Here is a 24,650-nt window from a genome sequence, read left to right on the forward strand (position 1 = left end):
CGCTTGGAAATGTACAATACAACAATAAACAGTGACATTCCCTGCCACTGAGGCTAATGCTTGTCAGGCTCCAGCACTGTACTAAGCGCTTGGGAGTGTACAGTACAACAGTAAACAAGCCCACTGTTGGGTAGGGACCGTCTCTATAAGGTGCCAACTTGTACTTCCTAAGCGCTTAGTACAGTGCTCTGCACACAGTAAGCGCTCAATAAATACGATTGAATGAATGAATGAATAAACGGCGACATTCCCTGCCACTGAGGCTGATGCTTGTCAGGCTCTAGCACTGTACTAAGCGCTTGGGAATGTACAGTACAACAGTAAGCGGTGACATTTCCTGCCACTGAGGCTGATGTTTGTCAGGCTCTAGCACTGTACTGAGCGCTTGGAAATGTACAATACAACAATAAACAGTGACATTCCCTGCCACTGAGGCTAATGCTTGTCAGGCTCCAGCACTGTACTAAGCGCTTGGGAGTGTACAGTACAACAGTAAACAAGCCCACTGTTGGGTAGGGACCGTCTCTATAAGGTGCCAACTTGTACTTCCTAAGCGCTTAGTATAGTGCTCTGCACACAGTAAGCGCTCAATAAATACGATTGAATGAATGAATGAATAAACGGCAACATTCCCTGCCACTGAGGCTGATGCTTGTCAGGCTCTAGCACTGTACTGAGCGCTTGGAAATGTACATTACAACAATAAACGGTGACATTCCCTGCCACTGAGGCTAATGCTTGTCAGGCTCCAGCACTGTACTAAGCACTTGGGAACGTACAGTACAACAGTAAACGAGCCCACTGTTGGGTAGGGACCGTCTCTATATGGTGCCAACTTGTACTTCCTAAGCGCTTAGTACAGTGCTCTGCACACAGTAAGCGCTCAATAAATACGATTGAATGAATGAATGAATAAACGGCGACATTCCCTGCCACTGAGGCTGATGTTTGTCAGGCTCTAGCACTGTACTAAGCGCTTGGGAATGTACAGTACAACAGTAAGCGGTGACATTTCCTGCCACTGAGGCTAATGCTTGTCAGGCTCCAGCAGTGTACTAAGCGCTTGGGAATGGACAGTACAACAGTAAACGAGCCCACTGTTGGGTAGGGACTGTCTCTATATGGTGCCAACTTGTACTTCCTAAGCTCTTAGTATAGTGCTCTGCACACAGTAAGCGCTCAATAAATACGATTGAATGAATGAATGAATAAACATCGACAGTCCCTGCCACTGAGGCTGATGTTTGTCAGGCTCTAGCACTGTACTGAGCGCTTGGGAATGTACAATACAGCAGTAAACGGTGACACTCCCTGCCACTGAGGCTAATGTTTGTCAGGCTCTAAAAGACTTCTAGACCGTGAGCCTGTTGTGGGCAGGGATTGTCTCTATTTGTTGCTGAACTGGACTTCCCAAGCGTTTAGTACAGTGCTCTCTGCACACAGTAAGTGCATAGTAAATACGACTGAACAAATGAATGACTCTAAGCTCCCTGTAGGCAGGGCTCATTGTCTTCTAACTTTGGTGGTGCTCTGCCTGCCAAAGGCACTTAATAAATACTTTCGAACGATTGGTTGCGGGGAGCGGGCTGGATTTGAACTATGGACCAAAGTTGGATTGGCCCCGGCATGGGGGAATTAGATCTGGGCAGTGGGGAAAAATTGTCAAAGGATGGCAGTGATGATTTTACCTGACAATTTTATTATTTCCTGACCTGATCAGTTTGTAGAAATCAGATGTGTTAGAAATGTATTTTCACTATTTCAGGCAAGCTACAAATAATGGATAAGTAAATGCTTTAGCTGTGGTAATTGGCGTCATCATTCCAATAATAGTACACGCTGAGAAGCTGTGTGCTTGACAAGATGCATAGTGAATGGTTGTGGTGACATTTTACTGTAATTTAACAAAGGGTTTCCCCCCAAAATGGGACGATGAGTTCGTCAGTGTAGTGGTCAATACCATTTTCGGGATTTGAACAAAAAAAACCTGTTTTTCTTTCCCCCCAAAACCCCGTACCCTTAAGCAGCAGGAAGTCTCCCGAGACCTCTCATTTTGTGTTCTTTACCTCTGCTGGATGTGTGTTTAATTAGGGGAAAGCTACTTACCCTTTCTCATGAGGTGAAATTGTTTTTGCTGTACCGCTCCCTTTATCTTATCATCCTGCTGCTCTGTTACTTTAACCCATCAGTACTGCGGGTGAGTACAAGATTCATAAAAGGCAGACCCCTTTTAAAAAAATACCAAGGCATCAAAAAAGAGTGCTAGAGGGTGGATACAAAATTCACTTTTTTCCTGCTATTCACCAGTATTTACATTGAAATCAGAACTTTTGAAGGAAATGTCTTTATTCTTTCCCAATTCCCGTCTCCACAAACTCTCTTACAGTGATGGATTGTTTCGATGATGGGATGAATCGGGCAGGAGAAAAAACCCGTAGAAAAGAGCCAGGAGAAGGCGGGTTTGCTTACCGTATATCAACACGAGAAACAACACAGAACAGAGAGCTTAGAAGTACGAGCAGTCGTGTGTCGGGATCTTTTTAATTAAAAAAACATTCATTCGCTCAGACCTCTTTTGAAAAAACAAACCATTTGCTGCTTCCCTGAAAATGTACTAAACGTTTAATCGAAGGCAGCTCTTCCAAGGTCAACTTCAGCGCCGTTTAGACGCGGGATTCGGGTGATTAAGCCGTAACGGTGTGTGTGCACGTGAAATGAAATATATGGCTGGCAAGAGGCAGAGAGTTGGGGCAGCTGAATGTGCTTGCTGCCTGCACTTGTTAAGCGCTTACTATGTGCCAAGCACTTTTCTAAGCGCTGGGGTAGCTACAAGTTAATCAGGTCAGACATGGTCCCGGTCCCACATGGGGCTCACAGTCTCACCCCCCCATTTTACAGATGAGGGAACTGAGGCACAGAGAAGTTAGGCAACTTGCCCAAGGTCACACAGCAGGCATGTGGCCTCTCCTCCCTTCAAAGCCCTTTTACTGGTGCATATTTATTCTATTTATTTTGTTAATTGGTCTCATTGTCTGTCTCCCCCTTCTAGACTGTGAGCCCACTGTTGGGTAGGGACCGTCTCTGTATGTTGCCAACTTGTACTTCCCAAGCGCTTAGTACAGCGCTCTGCACACAGTAAGCGCTCAATAAATTGAATGAATGAATGAATATAGCCCAGAATCTCCCTGGCAGCGTTGAAGGAGCTGACCAGAAGCCAGTGTCACGGAGATGAGGATTGTAAGAGAGTTTGAAGTTCAAGGGAAAGAAAGGACAAAGACGTGTCAAGAAATGACATAACTCACAGTCCGCTTGCTGCTCTCTCGAAGTTCGGGGCTTCCGAGACGGTCTGTTCTGATGAAAAAGGCCACATCCTTTGTAAACTGAATTTCATGTGGATGATTCATTGCAAGAATGAAACAAGTTCAATTCGCCGGTCAGGTGGCTGAAGTTCAGTTGAAGGGGGCTTTACGGGATTAGTTTGCTTTTCTTTTGGTAGGTTAATCGTCCGCCTAGAAGGTGGGATTGTCCCACCGTGGCCTGAACGAGACCAATATGGTAGAGCACATTTATTTTGAGATATTTGGAAGACGGACTAGCTGCGGCAGAGCTTTGTTCGAAGCAAGTTTAGCAGTTTATTTACTTAGTAAAGACCAAATTCGGTGGAAACTGTTCCGAGATCTTTCATGTAATGCTACCTGTTTAAACTGGGAATAGTCATTTACCTAAGCATCCTAAGGTGGCCAACTGGAGGATAAATGAGCTAAATATAATAATAATAATAATGGCATTTGTTAAGCGCTTACTATGTGCAAAGCACCGTTTTAAGCGCTGGGGAGGATACAAGGTGATCAGGTTGTCCCATGTGGGGCTCACAATCTTAATCCCCATTTTGCAGATGAGGGAACTGAGGCCCAGAGAAGTGAAGTGACTTGCCCAAAGTCACCCAGCTGACAAGCGGCGGAGCAGGGATTTGAACCCATGACCTCTGACCCCCAAGCCCGGGCTCTTTCCACCGAGCCACGCTACTTCTCTGTGAAGTAGGAGGGAGAGCAGGTATTGAATCCCCACTTTGCAGATGAGGGAACTGTGGCTCAGAGAAGTTGTGACTTGCCCCAAGTTCACACACAGCAGGTAAGGGGTGGAGGTGGGATTAGAACCCAGATCCTTTGACTCCCAAGTCTGTGCTCCTTCCACTAGGATCATGCTGCTCAGATTTCTCATGGGCTATTCATAGATTTGACATTAGTTAGTCTTAAAGCTAAAGCCAAAGGAAAAAAGTCACCGTTGAAGAAAATGGCACTTACTGACAGTGAATATATTTAAAATAAAAACAGAATTCATTAATTTTCTAGCATTGGATGTTAAAGCATACGGAAGAGATTGGCAGAATGGAGGAATTACAGGGTTTAAGTTGTAACAGGCACAATAAATGTAAGCAGAAAAAAATACAGATTTCCAGGAGACAGGAGTGTAAACCGAACAACTTTCTAGGAGTTGGTTTGTACCTTGCAAAAGCCCCTCAAAACATGGTATTGTTGTAATCCTAATTAATATTAACTGTGGTATTTGTTATGCATTTGCTGCGTGCCAAGCACTGTACTAAGCGCTAGGGCTGACACAAGATGGAAACAACCCCCATCTCACATGATGCTCCCTAAGGGGAAAGGAAAACAGGCCTTGACATTTTCCAGGTGAGGAAGTTGAGGCACAGTTAAGTTTATTCAGTCATTTATTGAGCGCTTACTGTGTGCAGAGCACTGTCTCTCTCAGTATCAATATAGGAACAGATCCTTTTTCCTTTCCTGAAACGGTAATTCAAAAAAGGGCCCACTCCCAAAGTCTGCAAAGAATCTCCTAAAACACGTGAGCAGTGATGTCATGTAAATATAAATCACTCTTCAGTGGCTTGAAAAGCTTCCGACTCCGGACCTGAGCCGCCGATGAGTCTTGTTTCATCCTTTTTGGACGCTGACTCCCTTCCTTCCTCAGGGGCTGCGGCTGGCTCCGGTGAAAAGTGGGGGGAGGCCTTGGGGAATCCCACCCGGAGGACAGGCCCTCTCCCTCACCACTTTGGATCTCCCCTCTCCACTTCAACCCATCATCAGCCCCGCTCCATACTTCTTTTTCTTCTTCCTCCCTTCTGCCGAAACCAAGGAAGGACTCCAGCAGCGAGGGAGGGAGGGCAAGCGGAGGTAGGGGGTTCCAGCCCGGCGGAGAGCAAGAAGAGGAGACCGACAGAGATGAGGTGAGTCCTTTGTCAAGTTGCGGGGTGGGGAGATGAGCTCCTATTAGTGTGAGCCCGGGGTTAACTGCCTTGTACTATCATCGTTCCAGCCTATTTCTAGCATTGGTCATGGCAGTGGGCTCCTTAGGTGTGCAGAGGATAAAAAAAGCTCTCATATGAACACAAGAAATGCTCCGTTAGAACAGTAGTCCAGCCACTCCAGGGTTCTGTCTCTGCCAAGGACAACAGGATGCTTAAAGAAACAGTATGGCCGTGGCACTCCTTACCATCTACCCTAGGACGGGGCGTTGACGTTATTAATTGTGATTTGCCTGCTGGCTGCTTAGGTCGATCACCCAACCGGAGAGACACCGATATTGACACCGATATTCCTTTCCCGCCCCTGCCCAAGAAAGGGGCAGGGAGTCATTGTAGCAAAACGAGCGAGGTTTAGAACGAAATCCTCTGACGTACTCTTAGCGTGAGGTACGGCCGGCAATGTCAGATGATTCAGCCTCCTCCTTTAACATTCAAATTCAGACCTAGTCCCTTCTCCCCTGAGACGAGAAATCGAATATGGAGGAACAGATCATGTCGTCAGGGGACTGCAGTTCGTTTAATCAGGAACTGAGTCAGAACATTCAATAAAAAGGCCTGAAATAAATCAATAGCTAGTGTGATGGTTTTCTTCTGCATATAGAGAACTTGATGCTTACTGAACTGTTGATGTCAGTGAAGGCTATCAAAAGCATTTACCTAAGTGCTTTCGTGTATCTAGAGGACTGAACACTTGGGAAAGTATAATAAAATCGTCAGACATGATCCCTTCCTTCAAGGAGCTTACATCTCTAGGCAAGGGAGACACATTCAAAAAATTAATTACTGGTAGAAGCAAGCGATACAATATGTAAGATGTGAATATAAGTGCAATGGTAAGCTCTTTGAGAGCAAGGCTCATGCCAGCTAACTATATTGTCCATTCCCAGGTGCGTAGTACAGTGTGCTGCACAAAGTAAGTGCTCGGTAAACACCGTTGATGGATGGATGGGATCGTGGGATAGTTAAATGCCGAGGTGGCAGTTGCGGGAAGGAAGGGAGACGTTACTCGGGGATGGCCATCAGGAAGGAGATTTATTTTCATGTGGATCTTGGGAGAGCGGTGGTCTGCAGTACTTGAAGCCGGAGAGAGTTCCAGGCAGACGAGAGGGTTTGCGTGTGAAATCGGGGGCGAGAGGTGACATCGAGGCACAGCTGGCTTGAGATGAGCGAACAAGGGTGTGAGGAGATAACAGTAAGGATAACTAGAGTGGGTAGAGAATCCCTGTTTATTACAAAATAAGAATAGTCCTAAGAGATAGAATGGTAGATTGGGGTAAATGTTCTTTCTGCTAAGCGATACTTTGAGACTCTTAAGTGAGTTTAATCACAGAAAATGTCTATTCTCACCAGTCGCTTATTTCCATGTTGGAGCTAAATATATAAAATTGCGCATGTAAAATAATTGTACCTAAGTATGTAAACTTTGAGTCATCGGTTCCCCAGAGGCTTTAGTGGCAAATGATACATGAAGGATTTATTGCCAGCATTCTTAGGTTTGTGTTCCTGGTTAGCCCTCTCGGGGACTCTGCTAGCCAAAAACCAGGGGCATTTACTCAACACCAGAGAAGCTAAACGATCCCATAAGCACGACGACAGCCTGGCCAAAGAGCGCAGGCAACTCCTCCTTCATCCGGAACAAGTAGGACTCTTTCACAGACGGAAGGAGCACTACAGCGACCTTGGCATATCCAACTTCTTGAGCACCTTGGCATCACCCGTGACTCGCATTTAACATCAAATAGCAGGAGATTACCGAGAAAATGCGGCCACTTCAGAAGCTTTGCGGCAGCAGTCATCCCAACAGTTTTCCCCAGTGGGACGGGGAAGAGAAATGGATAATCGAAAGGTATCCAACCAATATGGTGAACTTAAATGAGGTATACGGAAGCAGCAAAGCCAGGACAGGTGATTTAGACACACAAGGAAGAATAGCTTAAATGAATGTGGTCTACCAGCAGGCTATTGAGAGGTAATGATAATAATAATAGTTGTATTTGTTAAGCGCTTACTATGTGCTAAACACTGGGATGGATACAGAGTATCCGTGTGTTGCCAAGTTGTACTTCCCAAGCGCTTAGTACAGTGCTCTGCACACAGTAAGCGCTCAATAAATACGATTGAATGAAAGAATGAATGCTTAAGTGCTGAAATAGCGGGGTCGGAGGAAGGCGGGGTGGAGCTTTGAGAGGTGAATTGGGGCAGGCTTCCTGGAGGAGATGTGATTTCAAAAGGGTTTTGAAGACAGCGGTGGTTCTGGAGGGGAAGGGGTAGGGGTTCCAAGCAGGAGGGAGGCTGTGAGCCAGAGCTGGGCACATTCATTCATTCAATCGGATTTATTGAGCGCTTACTGTGGGCAGAGCACTGTACTAAGCACTTGGGGTGTACAAGTTGGCAACATCTAAAGACGGTCCCTACCCAACAGCGGGCTCACAGTCTAGAAGGGGGAGACAGACAACAAAACAGACTTGAGTAGTAAACTGGGTAACCCGGGCCACAGTGAGAGAGCAGGGAGGATCAATCAATTGTATTTACTGAGCGCTTACTGTGCAGAGGATCCGTACTGGGGAGTAGAGCCGACCGATAGCCTGAGAATCAACGGTCAGGGTGTTTTCTGCTTGATGCAGAGGAATGGACAGCCCCTGGAGAAGCCGGCCCATTCTTCTACAATTTTGGACAAAGACTATGTAAGTGTTTCATTAAAACTATACAATAAGCTCTACTTTTCCTTTTCAAAAAGGGAGAAAGGCTCACGTCTAGAGTCTGTTCACCATTCCCAATTCATTCAATCATATTTATTGAGCGCTTACTGTGTGCAGAGCACTGTACTACACGCTTGGGAAGTACAAGTTGGCAACATATAGAGACGGTCCCTACCCGACAGTGGGCTCACAGTCTAGAATGGGGAGACAGAGAACAAAACATTAATAAAATAAATAGAATAAACATGTACAAATAAAATAGAGTAATAAATACATACAAACATATATTCCCAATGAATAAAACCCCAAAGTAGGCTTGTGCCCCACTGGATTTCCTGCAGACGCTGGACTGGATTCCTGTACCGGGTGTCACGTTTGCCTAATTGGAGTTATCGGATGGTATTTATAGCGCGACAAGAAACGTAATCCATTCTTGCTCATATGTACTGACAGCCCTATAAAATAGACTAAACATGTACAAATAAAATAGAGTAATAAACACATACAAACATATATTCCCAATGAATAAAACCCCAAAGTAGGCTTGTGCCTCACTGGATTTCCTGCAGACGCTGGACTGGATTCCTGTACCGGGTGTCACGTTTGCCTAATTGGAGTTATCGGATGGTATTTATAGCGCGACAAGAAACGTAATCCACTCTTGCTCATACGTACTGACAGCCCTATAAAATAAATAGATTAAACATGTACAAATAAAATAGAGTAATAAACACATACAAACATATATTCCCAATGAATAAAACCCCAAAGTAGGCTTGTGCCCCACTGGATTTCCTGCAGACGCTGGACTGGATTCCTGTAACGGGTGTCATGTTTGCCTAATTGGGAGTTATCGGATGGTATTTATAGCGCGACAAGAAACGTAATCCATTCTTGCTCATACGTACTGACAGCCCTATAAAATAAATAGATTAAACATGTACAAATAGAGTAATAAACACATACAAACATATATTCCCAATGAATAAAACCCCAAAGTAGGCTTGTGCCCCACTGGATTTCCTGCAGACACTGGACTGGATTCCTGTAACGGGTGTCACGTTTGCCTAATCGGGAGTTATCGGATGGTATTTATAGCGCGACAAGAAACGACGTAATCCATTCTTGCTCATACGTACTGACAGCCCTATTTTTCATTTACACAGTACCTCTCCACGTCAAGGATTTCGAAACCCTCTCTAAATGTCAAGCGAGTCTAAGCGTCCCGCCGAAGAGGTCACGCTGGGAGGTCACCGGGGAGTTAAGCTACTTGTGGAGACGGGATTACTCCGTGAGCCTGCAGCAAATTGGGATTCGAACAGGTGTGTCCTGAATTCCAGCACCTAGCAGTCTAAACAGGTCATCATCATCAATCGTATTTATTGAGCGCTCACTATGTGCAGAGCACTGTACTAAGCGCTTGGGAAGTACAAATTGGCAACACACAGAGACAGTCCCTACCCAACAGCGGGCTCACAGTCTAAAAGGGGGAGACAGAGAACAAAACCAAACATACCAACAAAATAAAATAAATAGGATAGATATGTACAAGTAAAATAAATAAATAAATAGAGTAATGAATGAAGAATAAATAGAGTAAGTAATGAATGAAGGTCGTCACCCAGCCCTTAAAATAACCTCTTGAGAGAGCTCAGTGATGGAGAGAGGCAATATTCCTCGTGGACGTGTGCCCGCATGGCACAGTGGACAGGGACTCAGAAGGTCCTTTTAGACTGTGAGCCCACTGTTGGGTAGGGACCGTCTCTATATGTTGCCAACTTGTACTTCCCAAGCGCTTAGTACAGTGCTCTGCACATAGTAAGCGCTCAATAAATACGATTGATGATGATGATATTCCTCGTGGACGTGTGCCCGCGTGGCATAGTGGACAGGGAATCAGAAGGTCCTTTTAGACTGTGAGCCCACTGTTGGGTAGGGACCGTCTCTATATGTTGCCGACTTGTACTTCCCAAGCGCTTAGTACAGTGCTCCGCACACAGTTAAGCGCTCAATAAATACGACTGATGATTCATTCACCCAGTCGTATTTACTGAGCGCTTACTCTGTGCAGAACACCGTACCAAGCGCTTGGAAAATACAGTTCGGCAATAAATAGAGACCATCCCTTTCCAATAAGGGGCTCACAGTCTAGAAATCCCCGCCCTGCCCCTCGCCTGCAGTGTGACCTTGGCCAAGTCATTTCACTTCTCCGGGCCTCCGTTCCCCCATCTGTAAAATGGGGGTGAAGACAGTGATCCCCACATGGGACAAACTTGATCACCTTGTATCCCCCTAGTGCTTAGAACAGTGCTTGGCACATAGTAAACGCTTAACACATACCATTATTATTATTATTCTCTGGGCCTCAGTTCCCTCCTCTGTAAAATGGGGATGAAGACTGTGAGCCCCACGTGGAACAACCTGATCACCTTGTATCCAGTCCAGCGCCTAGAACAGTGCTTGGCACATAGTAAGTGCTTAATAAATACCATTATTACTATTATTCTCTGAGCCTCAGTTCCCCCATCTGTAAAATGGGGATGTAGCCTGTGAGCCCCACATGGAACAACCTGATCATCTTGTATCCAGCCTGGCGCTTAGAACAGTGCTTGGCACATAGTAAGCGCTTAATAAATACCATTATTACTATTATTCTCTGAGCCTCAGTTCCCCCATCTGTAAAATGGGGATGTAGCCTGTGAGCCCCACATGGAACAACCTGATCATCTTGTATCCAGCCCGGCGCTTAGAACAGTGTTTGGCACATAGTAAGCGCTTAATAAATACCATTATTATTATTCTCTGGGCCTCAGTTCCCTCCTCCATAAAATGGGGTTAAAGACTGTGAGCCCCATGGGGGACAACCTTGATCACCTTGTATTTTCCCCAGTGCTTAGAACAGTGCTTGGCACATGGTAAGCACTTAATAAATACCATTATTATTATTATTATTATTCTCTGGGCCTCAGTTCCCCCATCTGTAAAATGGGGATGAAGCCTGTGAGCCGCACGGGGGACAACCTTGATGACCTTGCATCCCCCCCAGCACTTAGAACAGTGCTTGGCACATAGTAAGCGCTTAACAAATACCATTATTATTCTTCTTCTTCTCTGGGCCTCAGTTCCCTCCTCTGTAAAATGGGGATGAAGCCTGTGAGCCGCAAGCGGGACAACCTTGATTAAGCAGCGTGGCTCAGTGGAGAGAGCCCGGGCTTTGGAGTCAGGGGTCGCGGGTTCAAATCCCGGCTCTTCCACGTGTCTGCCGTGTGACCTTGGGCAAGTCACTTCACTTCTCTGCGCCTCAGTTACCTCATCCGTAAAACGGGGATGAAGACTGTCAGCCCCACGTGGGACAACCTGGTCACCTTGCATCCCCCCCAGCGCTTAGAACAGTGCTTGGCACATAGTAAGTGCTTAACAAATGCCTCATTATTATTATTATTATTAACCTTGATCAAGCAGCGTGGCTCAGTGGAGAGAGCCCGGGCTTTGGAGTCAGAGGTCGTGGGTTCGAATCCCAGCTCCTCCACGTGTCTGCTGTGTGACCTTGGGCAAGTCACTTCACTTCTCCGCGCCTCAGTTCCCTCATCTGTAAAATGGGGATGAAGACTGTGAGCCCCACGTGGGACAACCTGATCACTTTGCATCCCCCCCAGCGCTTAGAACAGTGCTTGGCACATAGTAAGCGCTTAACAAATGCCATTATTATTATTAACCTTGATCAAGCAGCGTGGCTCAGTGGAGAGAGCCCGGGCTTTGGAGTCAGAGGTCGCGGGTTCGAATTCCAGCTCCTCCACGTGTCTGCTGTGTGACCTTGGGCAAGTCACTTCACTTCTCTGCGCCTCAGTTCCCTCATCTGTAAAACGGGGATGAAGACCATGAGCCCCACGTGGGACAACCTGGTCACCTTGCATCCCCCCCAGCGCTTAGAACAGGGCTTGGCACATAGTAAGCGCTTAACAAATGCCAACATTATTATTATTACCAAACATGGTGGCTCAGTGGAGAGAGCTCGGGCTTTGGAGTCAGAGGTCGAGGGTTCGAATCCCGGCTCCTCCACGTGTCTGCCGTGTGACCTTGGGCAAGTCACTTCACTTCTCTGGGCCTCAGTTCCCTCATCTGTAAAACGGGGATGAAGACTGTGAGCCCCACGGGGGACAACCTGGTCACCTTGCATTCCCCCCCCCCCCCCCCCCCCCCAGCACTTAGAACAGTGCTTGGCACATAGTAAGTGCTTAACAAATGCCTCATTATTATTATTATTATTAACCTTGATCAAGCAGCGTGGCTCAGTGGAGAGAGCCCGGGCTTTGGAGTCAGAGGTCGTGGGTTCGAATCCCAGCTCCTCCACGTGTCTGCTGTGTGACCTTGGGCAAGTCACTTCACTTCTCCGCGCCTCAGTTCCCTCATCTGTAAAATGGGGATGAAGACTGTGAGCCCCACGTGGGACAACCTGATCACTTTGCATCCCCCCCAGCGCTTAGAACAGTGCTTGGCACATAGTAAGCGCTTAACAAATGCCATTATTATTATTAACCTTGATCAAGCAGCGTGGCTCAGTGGAGAGAGCCCGGGCTTTGGAGTCAGAGGTCGCGGGTTCGAATTCCAGCTCCTCCACGTGTCTGCTGTGTGACCTTGGGCAAGTCACTTCACTTCTCTGCGCCTCAGTTCCCTCATCTGTAAAACGGGGATGAAGACCGTGAGCCCCACGTGGGACAACCTGGTCACCTTGCATCCCCCCCAGCGCTTAGAACAGGGCTTGGCACATAGTAAGCGCTTAACAAATGCCAACATTATTATTATTACCAAACATGGTGGCTCAGTGGAGAGAGCTCGGGCTTTGGAGTCAGAGGTCGAGGGTTCGAATCCCGGCTCCTCCACGTGTCTGCCGTGTGACCTTGGGCAAGTCACTTCACTTCTCTGGGCCTCAGTTCCCTCATCTGTAAAACGGGGATGAAGACTGTGAGCCCCACGGGGGACAACCTGGTCACCTTGCATTCCCCCCCCCCCCCCCCCCCCAGCACTTAGAACAGTGCTTGGCACATAGTAAGTGCTTAACAAATGCCTCATTATTATTATTATTATTAACCTTGATCAAGCAGCGTGGCTCAGTGGAGAGAGCCCGGGCTTTGGAGTCAGAGGTCGCGGGTTCGAATCCCGCCTCCTCCACGTGTCTGCTGTGTGACCTTGGGCAAGTCACTTCACTTCTCTGCGCCTCAGTTCCCTCATCTCTAAAACGGGGATGAAGACTGTGAGCCCCACGGGGGACAACCTGGTCACCTTGCATCCCCCCCCAGCGCTTAGAACAGTGCTTGGCACATAGTAAGCGCTTAACAAATGCCATCATTATTATTATCATCCCCCCCTCCAGCGCTTATAACAGTGCTTGGCACATAGTAAGCGCTTACCAGATTAGCATACTTCCCCCTTTTAGACTGTGAGCCCACTGTTGGGTAGGGACTGTCTCTAGATGTTGCCAATTGGTACTTCCCAAGCGCTTAGTACAGGGCTCTGCACATAGTAAGCGCTCAATAAATACGTTTGATGATGATGATGATACTTCCCAAGCGCTTAGTACAGTGCTCTGCACATAGTAAGCGCTCAATAAATACGATTGATGATGATGATGATGATGATGATGATGATGATGATGATGATGGCATTCAGGAGCGCTGCGCGCGGAGGAGGAGGCGGTCGGGCCCGACGGTTGAGGGGATGGACTACAAGTCCCGGCGTGCCCTTCGGCGCCGCCGGCGCGCGCGCTCCCGCTCCCCCCGCCGCGCTGGATTCTGGGAGTTGTAGTCCGGGGAAGCCGGCCTCGCGCCGCCTGCCCTCGGCTCCTTCCGGCTCGGGCCCCCAGCGCGTGCGCGCGCGCGCCCCCCCCTCCGTCGCCGAGCGGGTCACGTGACGGGCCGAGCGGACAGGCGATTGGCCGCCCGGGCCGAGGGGGCGGGGCGTCCGGCGCCGCGCGGCCCCCCGCTCGTCGGGCCGCTGCCGTCACCTCATGGCGACGCGGGCGGAGGAGGCTGCGCGGGGGAGAGGCCGGGGGCGAGGGGGAGGCGCGGAGGCCGGGGACCCCGCGCGGAACGGCCGCAGGCGCGGGGGCAACAACCCTCAGGTAAGCGCTCTGCCGGCGCGCGGGGGGGGGGGGGCCGGGGGGGGCGCGCCCCCCCCTTACGGCTCCCGGCGCGCGCGCGTCGGGGACCCGCACTTCCGGTCGGGGAGGGGGGGGTGCTGCGCGCGCCCTCCCTTTCATTACGGCTGCGCCGGGGACCCGCACTTCCGGCCGGCGTCGGGGGGGGGCGCGCGCGCGCGCACTTCCGGTTTGAGGGGGGGGCGCGCGCCGCCGTGAGGGGAGCCGCGCGCGGGGGGTTGTGGGAGCAGGTGGGCCAACGCCGCCGCCTCCTGCGGGCCGCCCTCCCCGCTCGCCGGAGCGCAGGGCGTTGCGCAGTGTGTGAGTGTTATCCCCCCCCCCCCCCCGTGGGGCCCCGCGCAGCCGCAGTTGGAGGAGGGGGGAAGGGCTTCGGGGGGCACGTCATTCAATCCTATTTATTGAGCGCCTACTACTACTACCACCAATAATAACGACGGCGTGTGTTAGGCGCTCACTAGGTGCCCAGCACCGTTCTAAGCGCCGGGGGGGTGATGGGGTACAGTCTTCATCCCCATTTTACAGATGAGGAGACTGAGGCCCAGAGAACAGTAATAAGTAATAACGACGGCATGTGTGTTAGGCGCTTACTATGTGCCCAGCGCCGGGGAGGTTACCAGGTGATGGGGTTGTGCCCCGGGGGGGCTCCCAGTCTTCATCCCCATTTTACAGATGAGGGGACTGAGGCCCAGAGAACAATAATAAACAATAACGACGGCATGTGTTAGGCGCTTACTATGTGCCCAGCACCGTTCTAAGCGCCGGGGAGGTTCCCAGGTGATGAGGTTTTCCCCCGGGGGGCTCACAGTCTTCATCCCCATTTTACAGATGAGGGGACTGAGGCCCAGAGAACAATAATAAGTAATAACGACGGCATGTGTGTTAGGCGCTTACTATGTGCCCAGCGCCGGGGAGGTTACCAGGTGATGGGGTTGTCCCCCGGGGGGCTCGCAGTCTTCATCCCCATTTTACAGATGAGGGGACTGAGGCCCAGAGAACAATAATAAATAATAACGACGGCATGTGTTAGGTGCTTATTATGTGCCCAGCACCGTTCTAAGCGCCGGGGAGGTTACAAGGTGATGAGGTTGTCCCCCGGGGGGCTCACAGTCTTCATCCCCATTTTATAGATGAGGGGACTGAGGCCCAGAGAACAATAATAAATAATAACGACGGCATGTGTGTTAGGCGCTTACTAGGTGATCCGGTTGTCCCCCGAGGGGCTCACAGTCTTCATCCCCATTTTATAGATGAGGGGACTGAGGCCCAGAGAACAATAATAAATAATAATGACGGCATGTGTTAGGCGCTTACCAGGTGCCCAGCGCCGGGGAGGTTACCAGGTGATGGGGTTGTCCCCCGGGGGGCTCGCAGTCTTCATCCCCATTTTACAGATGAGGGGACTGAGGCCCAGAGAACAGTACTAAATAATAACGAAGGCATGTGTTAGGCGCTTACTATGTGCTAAGCGCCGGGGAGGTTCCCAGGTGATGAGGTTGTCCCCCGGGGGGCTCACAGTCTTCATCCCCATTTTACAGATGAGGGGACTGAGGCCCAGAGAACAATAATAAGTAATGAAGACGGCATGTGTTAGGCGCTTACTATGTGCCAAGCACCACTCTAAGCGCCGGGGAGGTTCCCAGGTGATGAGGTTGTCCCCCGGGGGGCTCACAGTCTTCATCCCCATTTTACAGATGAGGGAACTGAGGCCCAGAGAACAGTACTAAATAATAACGACGGCATGTGTTAGGCGCTTACTATGTACTAAGCGCCGGGGAGGTTACCAGGTGATGTGATTGTCCCCCGGGGGGCTCACAGTCTTCATCCCCATTTTATAGATGAGGGAACTGAGGCCCAGAGAACAATAATAAATAATAACGATGGCATGTGTTAGGCGCTTACTATGTGCCCAGCACCGTTCTAAGCGCCGGGGAGGTTCCCAGGTGATGAGGTTGTCCCCCGGGGGGCTCACAGTCTTCATCCCCATTTTACAGATGAGGGGACTGAGGCCCAGAGAACAATAATAAATAATAACGACGGCGTGTGTTAGGCGCTTACTATGTGCCAAGCGCCGGGGAGGTTCCCAGGTGATGAGGTTGTCCCCCGGGGGGCTCACAGTCTTCATCCCCATTTTACAGTTGAGGGGACTGAGGCCCAGAGAACAATAATAAATAATGACGACGGCATGTGTTAGGCGCTTGCTATGTGCTAAGCGCCGGGGAGGTTCCCAGGTGATGAGGTTGTCCCCTGGGGGGCTCGCAGTCTTCATCCCCATTTTATAGATGAGGGGACTGAGGCCCAGAGAACAATAATAAATAATAACAACGGCATGTGTTAGGCGCTTACTATGTGCCCAGCACCGTTCTAAGCGCTGGGGAGGTTACAGGGTGTTGAGGTTGTCCCCCGGGGGGCTCACAGTCTTCATCCCCATTTTTATAGATGAGGGGACTGAGGCCCAGAGAACAATAATAAAATAACGACAGCGTGTGTTAGGCACTTACTATGTGCCAAGCGCCGGGGAGGTTCCCAGGTGATGAGGTTGTCCCCCGGGGGGCTCGCAGTCTTCATCCCCATTTTACAGATGAGGGGACTGAGGCCCAGAGAACAGTACTAAATAATAACGACGGCATGTGTTAGGCGCTTACTATGTGCTAAGCGCCGGGGAGGTTCCCAGGTGATGAGGTTGTCCCCCGGGGGGCTCACAGTCTTCATCCCCGTTTTACAGATGAGGGGACTGAGGCCCAGAGAACAATAATAAGTAATGAAGACGGCATGTGTTAGGCGCTTACTATGTGCCAAGCACCACTCTAAGCGCCGGGGAGGTTCCCAGGTGATGAGGTTGTCCCCCGGGGGGCTCACAGTCTTCATCCCCATTTTACAGATGAGGGAACTGAGGCCCAGAGAACAGTACTAAATAATAACGACGGCATGTGTTAGGCGCTTACTATGTACTAAGCGCCGGGGAGGTTACCAGGTGATGTGATTGTCCCCCGGGGGGCTCACAGTCTTCATCCCCATTTTATAGATGAGGGAACTGAGGCCCAGAGAACAATAATAAATAATAACGATGGCATGTGTTAGGCGCTTACTATGTGCCCAGCGCCGGGGAGGTTCCCACGTGATGAGGTTGTCCCCCGGAGGCTCACAGTCTTCATCCCCATTTTACAGATGAGGGAACTGAGGCCCAGAGAACAATAATAAATAATAACGACGGCATGTGTTAGGCGCTTACTATGTCCTAAGCGCCGGGGAGGTTACCAGGTGATGTGGTTGCCCCCCGGGGGGCTCGCAGTCTTCATCCCCATTTAATAGATGAGGGGACTGAGGCCCAGAGAACAATAATAAATAATAACGACGGCATGTGTTAGGTGCTTACTATGTGCCCAACACCGTTCTAAGCGCCGGGGAGGTTACAGGGTGATCCGGTTGTCCCCCGGGGGGCTCACAGTCTTAATTCTTGTTTTACAGATGAGGGGACTGAGGCACAGAGAACATAATAAATAATAATGACAGCATTTGTTAGGCGCTTACTATGTGCCAAGCACCGTTCTAAGTGCTGAGGAGGTTACCAGGTGATCCGGTTGTCCCACGGGGGGCCCACAGTCTTCATCCCCATTTTACAGATGAGGGAACTGAGGCCCAGAGAAGTGAAGTGACTTGCCCAAAGTCACACAGCTGGTAATTGGCAGAGTTGGGATTTGAACCCATGACCTGGGACTCCAAAGCCCGGGCTCTTTCCACCGAGCCACGCTGCTTCTCAAAGGAGTAGAGAGACACAAACCCAAGCAGCATGGCGTAGAATAATAGTAAAAATAATAATGGCATTTATTAAGCGCTTACTATGTGCAAAGCACTGTTCTAAGCGCTGGGGAGGTAACAAGGTAATCAGGTTGTCCCACGGGGGGGGCTCACAGTCTTAATCCCCATTTTACAGATGAGGTAACTGGGGCCCAGAGAAGTTAAGTGACTTGCCCAAAGTCACACAGCTGGCAATTGGCGGAGCCGGGATTTGAACCCATGACCTCTGACTCCAAAGCCCGGGCTCTTTCCACTGAGCCACGCTGCTTAAGACAGGGCAGCGCTTAGTCCAGTGCTCTGCACACAGTAAGCACTCAATAAATACGCTTGAATGAATGAATGAATGAAGAGAGCACAGGCCTGAGAGTGTCACAATAATGATGGGATTTGTTAAGCGCTTACTATGTGCAAAGCACTGTTCTAAGCGCTGGGAGGGATACGATAATAATAATAGTAATGATGGCATTTGCTAAGCACTTAGTATGTGCGAAGCAATCAATCAATCGTATTTATTTACCAATAAATACGATTGATTGATGTATTGATTGAGCGCTTACTGTGTGCCGAGCACTGTACTAAGCGCTTGGGAAGTACAAGTTGGCAACATAGAGAGACGGTCCCTACCCAGCAGTGGGCTCACAGTCTAGGAGGGGCTGTCCTAAGTGTTGGGGGGGATACAAGGTGACCAGGTTGTCCCCCGTGGGGTTCACGGCCTTCATCCCCATTTTACAGAGGAGGGAACTGAGGCCCTGGGAAGTGAAGTGACTTGGCCAAGGTCACACAGCCGACAAGGGGCAGAGCCAGCCTGGAATGCCCTCCCTCCCCACATCCACCAAACCAGCTCTCTTCCTTCAAAGCCCCGGGCCTGGAATGCCCCCAATCCCTCTGCCCCTCCGCCAAGCTGGCTCTCTTCCTCCCTTCAAGGCCCTGCTGAGAGCTCACCTCCTCCAGGAGGCCCTCCCAGACTGAGCCCCTTCCTTCCTCTCCCCCTCGTCCCCCTCTCCATCCCCCCATCTTACCTCCTTCCCTTCCACACAGCACCTGTATATATGTTTGTACATATTTATTACTCTATTTTACTTGTACATATCTATTCTATTTATTTTATTTTGTTAGTATGGTTTGGTTCTCTGTCTCCCCCTTTTAGACTGGGAGCCCACTGTTGGGTAGGGACTGTCTCTATATGTTGCCAATTTGTACTTCCCAAGCGCTTAGTACAGTGCTCTGCACACAGTAAGCGCTCAATAAATACGATTGATGATGATGAAAGCCCGACTGAGAGCTCACCTCCTCCAGGAGGCCTTCCCACCCTGAGCCCCCTTTTTATAATAATGATAATGTTGGTATTTGTTAAGCGCTTACTATGTGCAAGGCACTGTTCCAAGCGCCTTTTTCCTCTCCTCCTCCCCATCCCCCCCCCCCGCCCTACCTCCTTCCCCTCCCCGCAGCCCTTGTGTATATTTGTACAGATTCATTATTTATTTTACTTGTACATAATTACTACTAATGATGTGCATATAGCTATAATTCTATTTATTCTGACGGTTCTGACACCTGTCTACATGTTTTGTTGTCTGTGTCCCCCTTCTAGACCGTGAGCCCGTTGTTGGGTAGGGACCGTCTCTAGTTGTGGCCGACTTGGACTTCCCAAGCGCTCAGTACAGTGCTCTGCACACAGTAAGCGCTGAAAAAATACGATTGAATGAAAGAATGAATTAGAACCCATGACTTTCTGACTCTGTCTTACTGTGTGCTGAGCACTTACTAAGCGCTTGAGCAAGTATAACACAAAAGAGAGAGACACAAACCCAAGCAGCATGGCAAAGAAGACAGGGCAGCGCTTAGTACAGTGCTCGGCACACAGTAAGTGCTGAAAAAATGCGATTGAATGAAAGAATGAATTAGAACCCATGACTTTCTGACTCTGTCTTACTGTGTGCTGAGCACTGTACTAAGCGCTTGAGAGAGTATAACATAAAAAAATAGAGAGACACAAACCCAAGCAGCATGGCATAGAAGACAGGGCAGCGCTTAGTACAGTGCTCTGCACACAGTAAGCGCTGAAAAAATACGATTGAAAGAATGAATTAGAACCCGTGACTTTCTGAGTCTATCTTACTGTGTGCTGAGCACTGTACTAAGCGCTTGAGAGAGTATAACATAAAAGAGTAGAGAGACACAAACCCAAGCAGCATGGCATAGAAGACAGAGCAGCGCTTAGTACAGTGCTCTGCACACAGTAAGCGCTGAAAAAGTACGATTGAAAGAAGGAATTAGAACCCATGACTTTCTGACTCTATCTTACTGTGTGCTGAGCACTGTACTAAGCGCTTGAGAGAGTATGACATAAAAGAGTAGACACAAACCCAAGCAGCATGGCAGAGAAGACAGGGCAGCACTTAGTACAGTGCTCTGCACACAGTAAGCGCTGAAAAAGTATAATTGAAAGAATGAGTTAGAACCCATGACTTTCTGACTCTATCTTACTGTGTGCTGAGCACTGTACTAAGCGCTTGAGAGAGTATAACATAAAAGAGTAGCACAAACCCAAGCAGCATGGCATAGAAGATAGGGCAGCGCTTAATACAGTGTTCTGCACACAGTAAATGCTGAAAAAATGCGATTGAAAGAATGAATTAGAAACCATGACTTTCTGACTCTATCTTACTGTGTGCTGAGCACTGTACTAAGCGCTTGAGAAAGTATAACACAAAAGAGTAGAGAGACACAAACCCAAGCAGCATGGCATAGAAGACAGGGCAGCGCTTAGTACAGTGCTCTGCACACAGCAAGCACTCAATGAATACGATTGAATGAATGGAGCACGGGCCTGGGAATCAGTCATGATGATGATGGTATTTGTTAAGCGCTTACTATGTGCAAAGCACTGTTCTAAGCACTGGGAGGGATACTATTTGCTATTCTATTTATTTTATTGTGTTAATATGTTTTGTTTTGTTGTCCGTCTCCCCCTTCTAGACTGTGAGCCCGCTGTTGGGTAAGGACCGTCTCTAGATGTTGCCAACTTGGCCTTCCCAAGCGCTTAGTCCAGTGCTGTGCACGCAGTAAGCGCTCAATAAATACGATTGAATGAATGAATAGGTGATCAAGTTGTCCCGCGTGGGGCTCACAGTCTTAATCCCCGTTTTACAGAGGAGGTCACCGAGGCCCAGAGAAGGTGAGCGACTTGCCCAAAGTCACACAGCAGACATGTCGGGATGAGAACCCATGACCTCTTCTGCTGTGTGACCTTGGGCAAGTCACCCCGCTTGTCCGTGCCTCGGTGACCTCAGCTGTAAAATGGGGTTCGAGGCCGTGAGCCCCACCTGGAACAGGGACCGTATCCAACGAATTTGCCCGCGTCGACCCCAGTGCTTAGTACAGCGCCTGGCACATTGTAAGGATTTGTACATATTTACTGTTCTACTTATTTTATTTTCTGAATGTGTTTTGTTTTGTTGTCCGTCTCCCCCTTCTAGACTGTGAGCCCGCCGTTGGGTAGGGACCGTCTCTTTGTGTTGCCAACTTGTACTTCCCAAGCGCTTAGTACAGTGCTCTGCGCACAGTAAGCGCTCAATAAATCCGATTGAATGAATGAATGAACGAATACTGTAATTATCGTTAGTATAATATTAGACAGCAGACCCGTGCTGGGGGAGCGGTGAATGTCAAAGTGATTAAGGGGGACAGACCCGAGCGCGTTCAAGACTGTGAGCCCGTTGTCGGGCAGGGATTGTCTCTATTTATTGCCATAAGGTACTTCCCGAGCGCTCAGTACAGCGCTCCGCACACCGTAAGTGCGCAATTAATCCGATTGAATGAACGAAGGCTTAGAGAGGGAAACGAGGACTTGGACTTCTTGCAGTAGCTTTGATTTTAGGAAGGTAGGAAGGGGCAGGGAGGACGTGAGAAAGACGTATCTATTCTATTTATTTTATTTTGTTAGTACGTTTGGCTTTTTTCTGTCTCCCCCTTTTAGACTGTGAGCCCACTGTTGGGTAGGGACCGTCTCTAGATATTGCCAACTTGGACTTCCCAAGCGCTTAGTACAGTGTTCTGCACACAGTAAGCGCTCAATAAATACGATTGATTGATTGATTGACGAGCAGCGGGTACAGCGAGAAGGTTGGCGTGAGAGGAGGATGGCGGGGAACTGAGTGTTTGATTTAAAGCCGATGGTAAAGAGTTCCTGTTGGTGGAGATGGACGCAGAAACTCTGGTTTTTGAGGAGAGACGGGGGCTGAGGATTTTATTTTATTTCTCTAGAGAAACGATCGAGTGCGGACGGACTGGAGAGGGGAGAGACAGGAGGCGGGGAGCTCAGTGAGACGCCCAATGCTGTAATCAAGCAGCGGGGCTCAGTGGAAAGAGCCCTGGCTTTGGAGTCGGAGGTCAGGGGTTCAAATCCCGGCTCCGCCAACTGTCATTCATTCATTCAGTCGTATTGTGCGCCTACTGTGTGCAGAGCACTGTACTAAGCGCTTGGGAGGTACAAGCTGGCAACATATGGAGATGGTACCTACCCAACAGTGGGCCCACAGTCTAGAAGGGGGAGATATGTGACTTGGGGCATGTCACTTCACTTCTGTGGGCCTTGGTTACCGCATCTGGAAAATGGGGATTAAGACTGTGAGCCCCCACCGTGGGTCAACCTGATCACCTTGTATCCTCCCCAGCGCTTAGAACAGTGTTTTTTAAGCACTTAGTCCAGTGCTCTGCACACAGTAAGCGCTCAATAAATACGATTGAGTGAATGAAGGAGTGCTGTACTAATAGCATTGCTTACTGAGCACCCACTTGATGCAATACCAAGAGGCTGGGAGAATATAAGAGCATTAATCTTCACGACCTCTGCCCTCAGGAAGCTTCAACTTCTTGAAGACCTGTGGCTCTTCTAGACTGTGAGCCCACTGTTGGGTAGGGCCCGTCTCTATATGTTGCCGACTTGTACTTCCCAAGCGCTTAGTACAGTGCTCTGCACACAGTAAGCGCTCAATAAATACGACTGATTGATTTGCTGACGACGCTTAGCCATTTTCAGGTTAACAGGCCGAGAAACTCTCCCGATAATAAAAGTTGTAGTATTGGTTAAGTGCTTTGTGCTAAACACTGCTAAGCGCTGGGGTGGGTTCAGGATTCAGATGTAACCACAGCACTCGTATACGTATCATTTTATTCTAGTATTTCCTCTCTCTGTAACTTGTTTTAAACGCCTGACTTCCCTCTGAAGGCTGTAAGCTCCTTGCACATAGTAAGCGCTTAATAAATGCCATCATTATTATTATTATTATCAAGAAGGGAAATCAGGGCTTGGATCAGCACAGTAGCAGTTTGGATGGAGAGGAAAGGGTAGATTTTAGAAATGTAGAGAAGGTAGGGTTTGTCACCAGGCCGAACGAGAGAGATGAACGGAGGATAACGCCCCCGTGACCGGCAAACTCCACTTACCCCGGAGGCTTCACCTACAAGTCGGTACAGGATCGTGCAGCCCGAGCGGCCGACCGACGGGCCACACTTCATCTTCAGAGCCAAGAACGATCATAATAAAACAGCGCTTCCTCGGCGCCGAACACTGGGCCAAACGCTGGGGTAGATTCAGGGTCATCGGGTAGGACAGTCTTAGGAGGGGGAAGACAGACTTAGGTATTTAATCCCCATCTTCCGGAGGGGCAAACACGTACGGAAAAGTTGTGTGTGACCTACCCAAGATCCCACAGCTGGCGAGTGGCAGAGCCGGGATTGGAACCCAGGTTTCCCCCAGGCCCGTGCCCTTTCCGCTCAGGCCCTTCTGTTTCTCAGGAACAAATCCCACCTAGTGATGACATTTATTAAGCACTTACTATGTGCAAAGCACTGTTGTAAGCGCTGGGGAGGTTACACGGTGATCAGGTTGTCCCACGGGGGGCTCACAGTCTCAATCCCCGTTTTACAGATGAGGGAACTGAGGCCCAGAGAAGTGAAGTGACTTGCCCAAAGTCACACAGCTGACAATTGGCAGAGCCGGGATTTGAACCCACGACCTCTGACTCCAAAGCCCGTGTTCCTTCACCACTGAGCCACGCTGCTTCTCTGCATTTCTAAAATCTACCCTTTCCTCTCCATCCAAACTGCCACCGTGCTGATCCGAGCCGTGATTTCCCTTCTTGATTACTGCGTTAGCCTTCTCACTGACCTCCCTGCCTCCCGTCTCTCCCGGCTCAGTCCGCACTCAGTCGTTTCGCTAAAGAAATGAAATAAAGTACGCAGCCCATGTCCCTCCTCAAAAACCAGAGGTGGGAGGACAGCAGTCAAGAGGGTGAGTGGCTCACCTAAACGGTTAATAGCTTAAATTGATTGCCTTCACGTGACGAGAAGCAGCGTGGCTCAACGGAAAGAGCCACGGGCTTGGGAGTCAGAGGTCATGGGTTCAAATCCCACTCCGCTAATTGTCAGCTGTGTGACTTTGGGCAAGTCACTTCACTTCTCTGGGCCTCGGTCCCCTCGTGTGTAAAATGGGGATAAAGACTGTGAGCCCCACGTGGGACAACCTGGTCACCTTGTATCCTCCCCAACGCTTAGAACAGTGTTTTTTAAGCACTTAGTACAGCGCTCTGCAGCGCTCAATAAATACGATTGAGTGAATGAATGAGTGCTGTGCTAATAGCATTGCTTACTGAGCGTCCACTTGATGCAATACCAA

General features: G+C 49.2%; 1 protein-coding gene across 1 annotated transcript in view; it reads left to right on the forward strand.

Moving 5' to 3' along the window:
- The first annotated feature begins 14,074 nt into the window (after positions 1–14,074).
- The window catches only part of TXLNG (taxilin gamma), a 49,452-nt gene continuing 38,876 nt past the window's right edge, over positions 14,075–24,650 (forward strand). Inside the window, exon 1 of the mRNA XM_038757117.1 lies at positions 14,075–14,140. The gene's annotated coding sequence lies outside the window, so the exon portion shown is untranslated. The remainder of the gene's footprint in view (positions 14,141–24,650) is intronic.

This window comes from Tachyglossus aculeatus, chromosome 15 (assembly GCF_015852505.1).
Source record: "Tachyglossus aculeatus isolate mTacAcu1 chromosome 15, mTacAcu1.pri, whole genome shotgun sequence".
In the NCBI taxonomy this organism is placed as follows: Eukaryota; Metazoa; Chordata; class Mammalia; order Monotremata; family Tachyglossidae; genus Tachyglossus; species Tachyglossus aculeatus.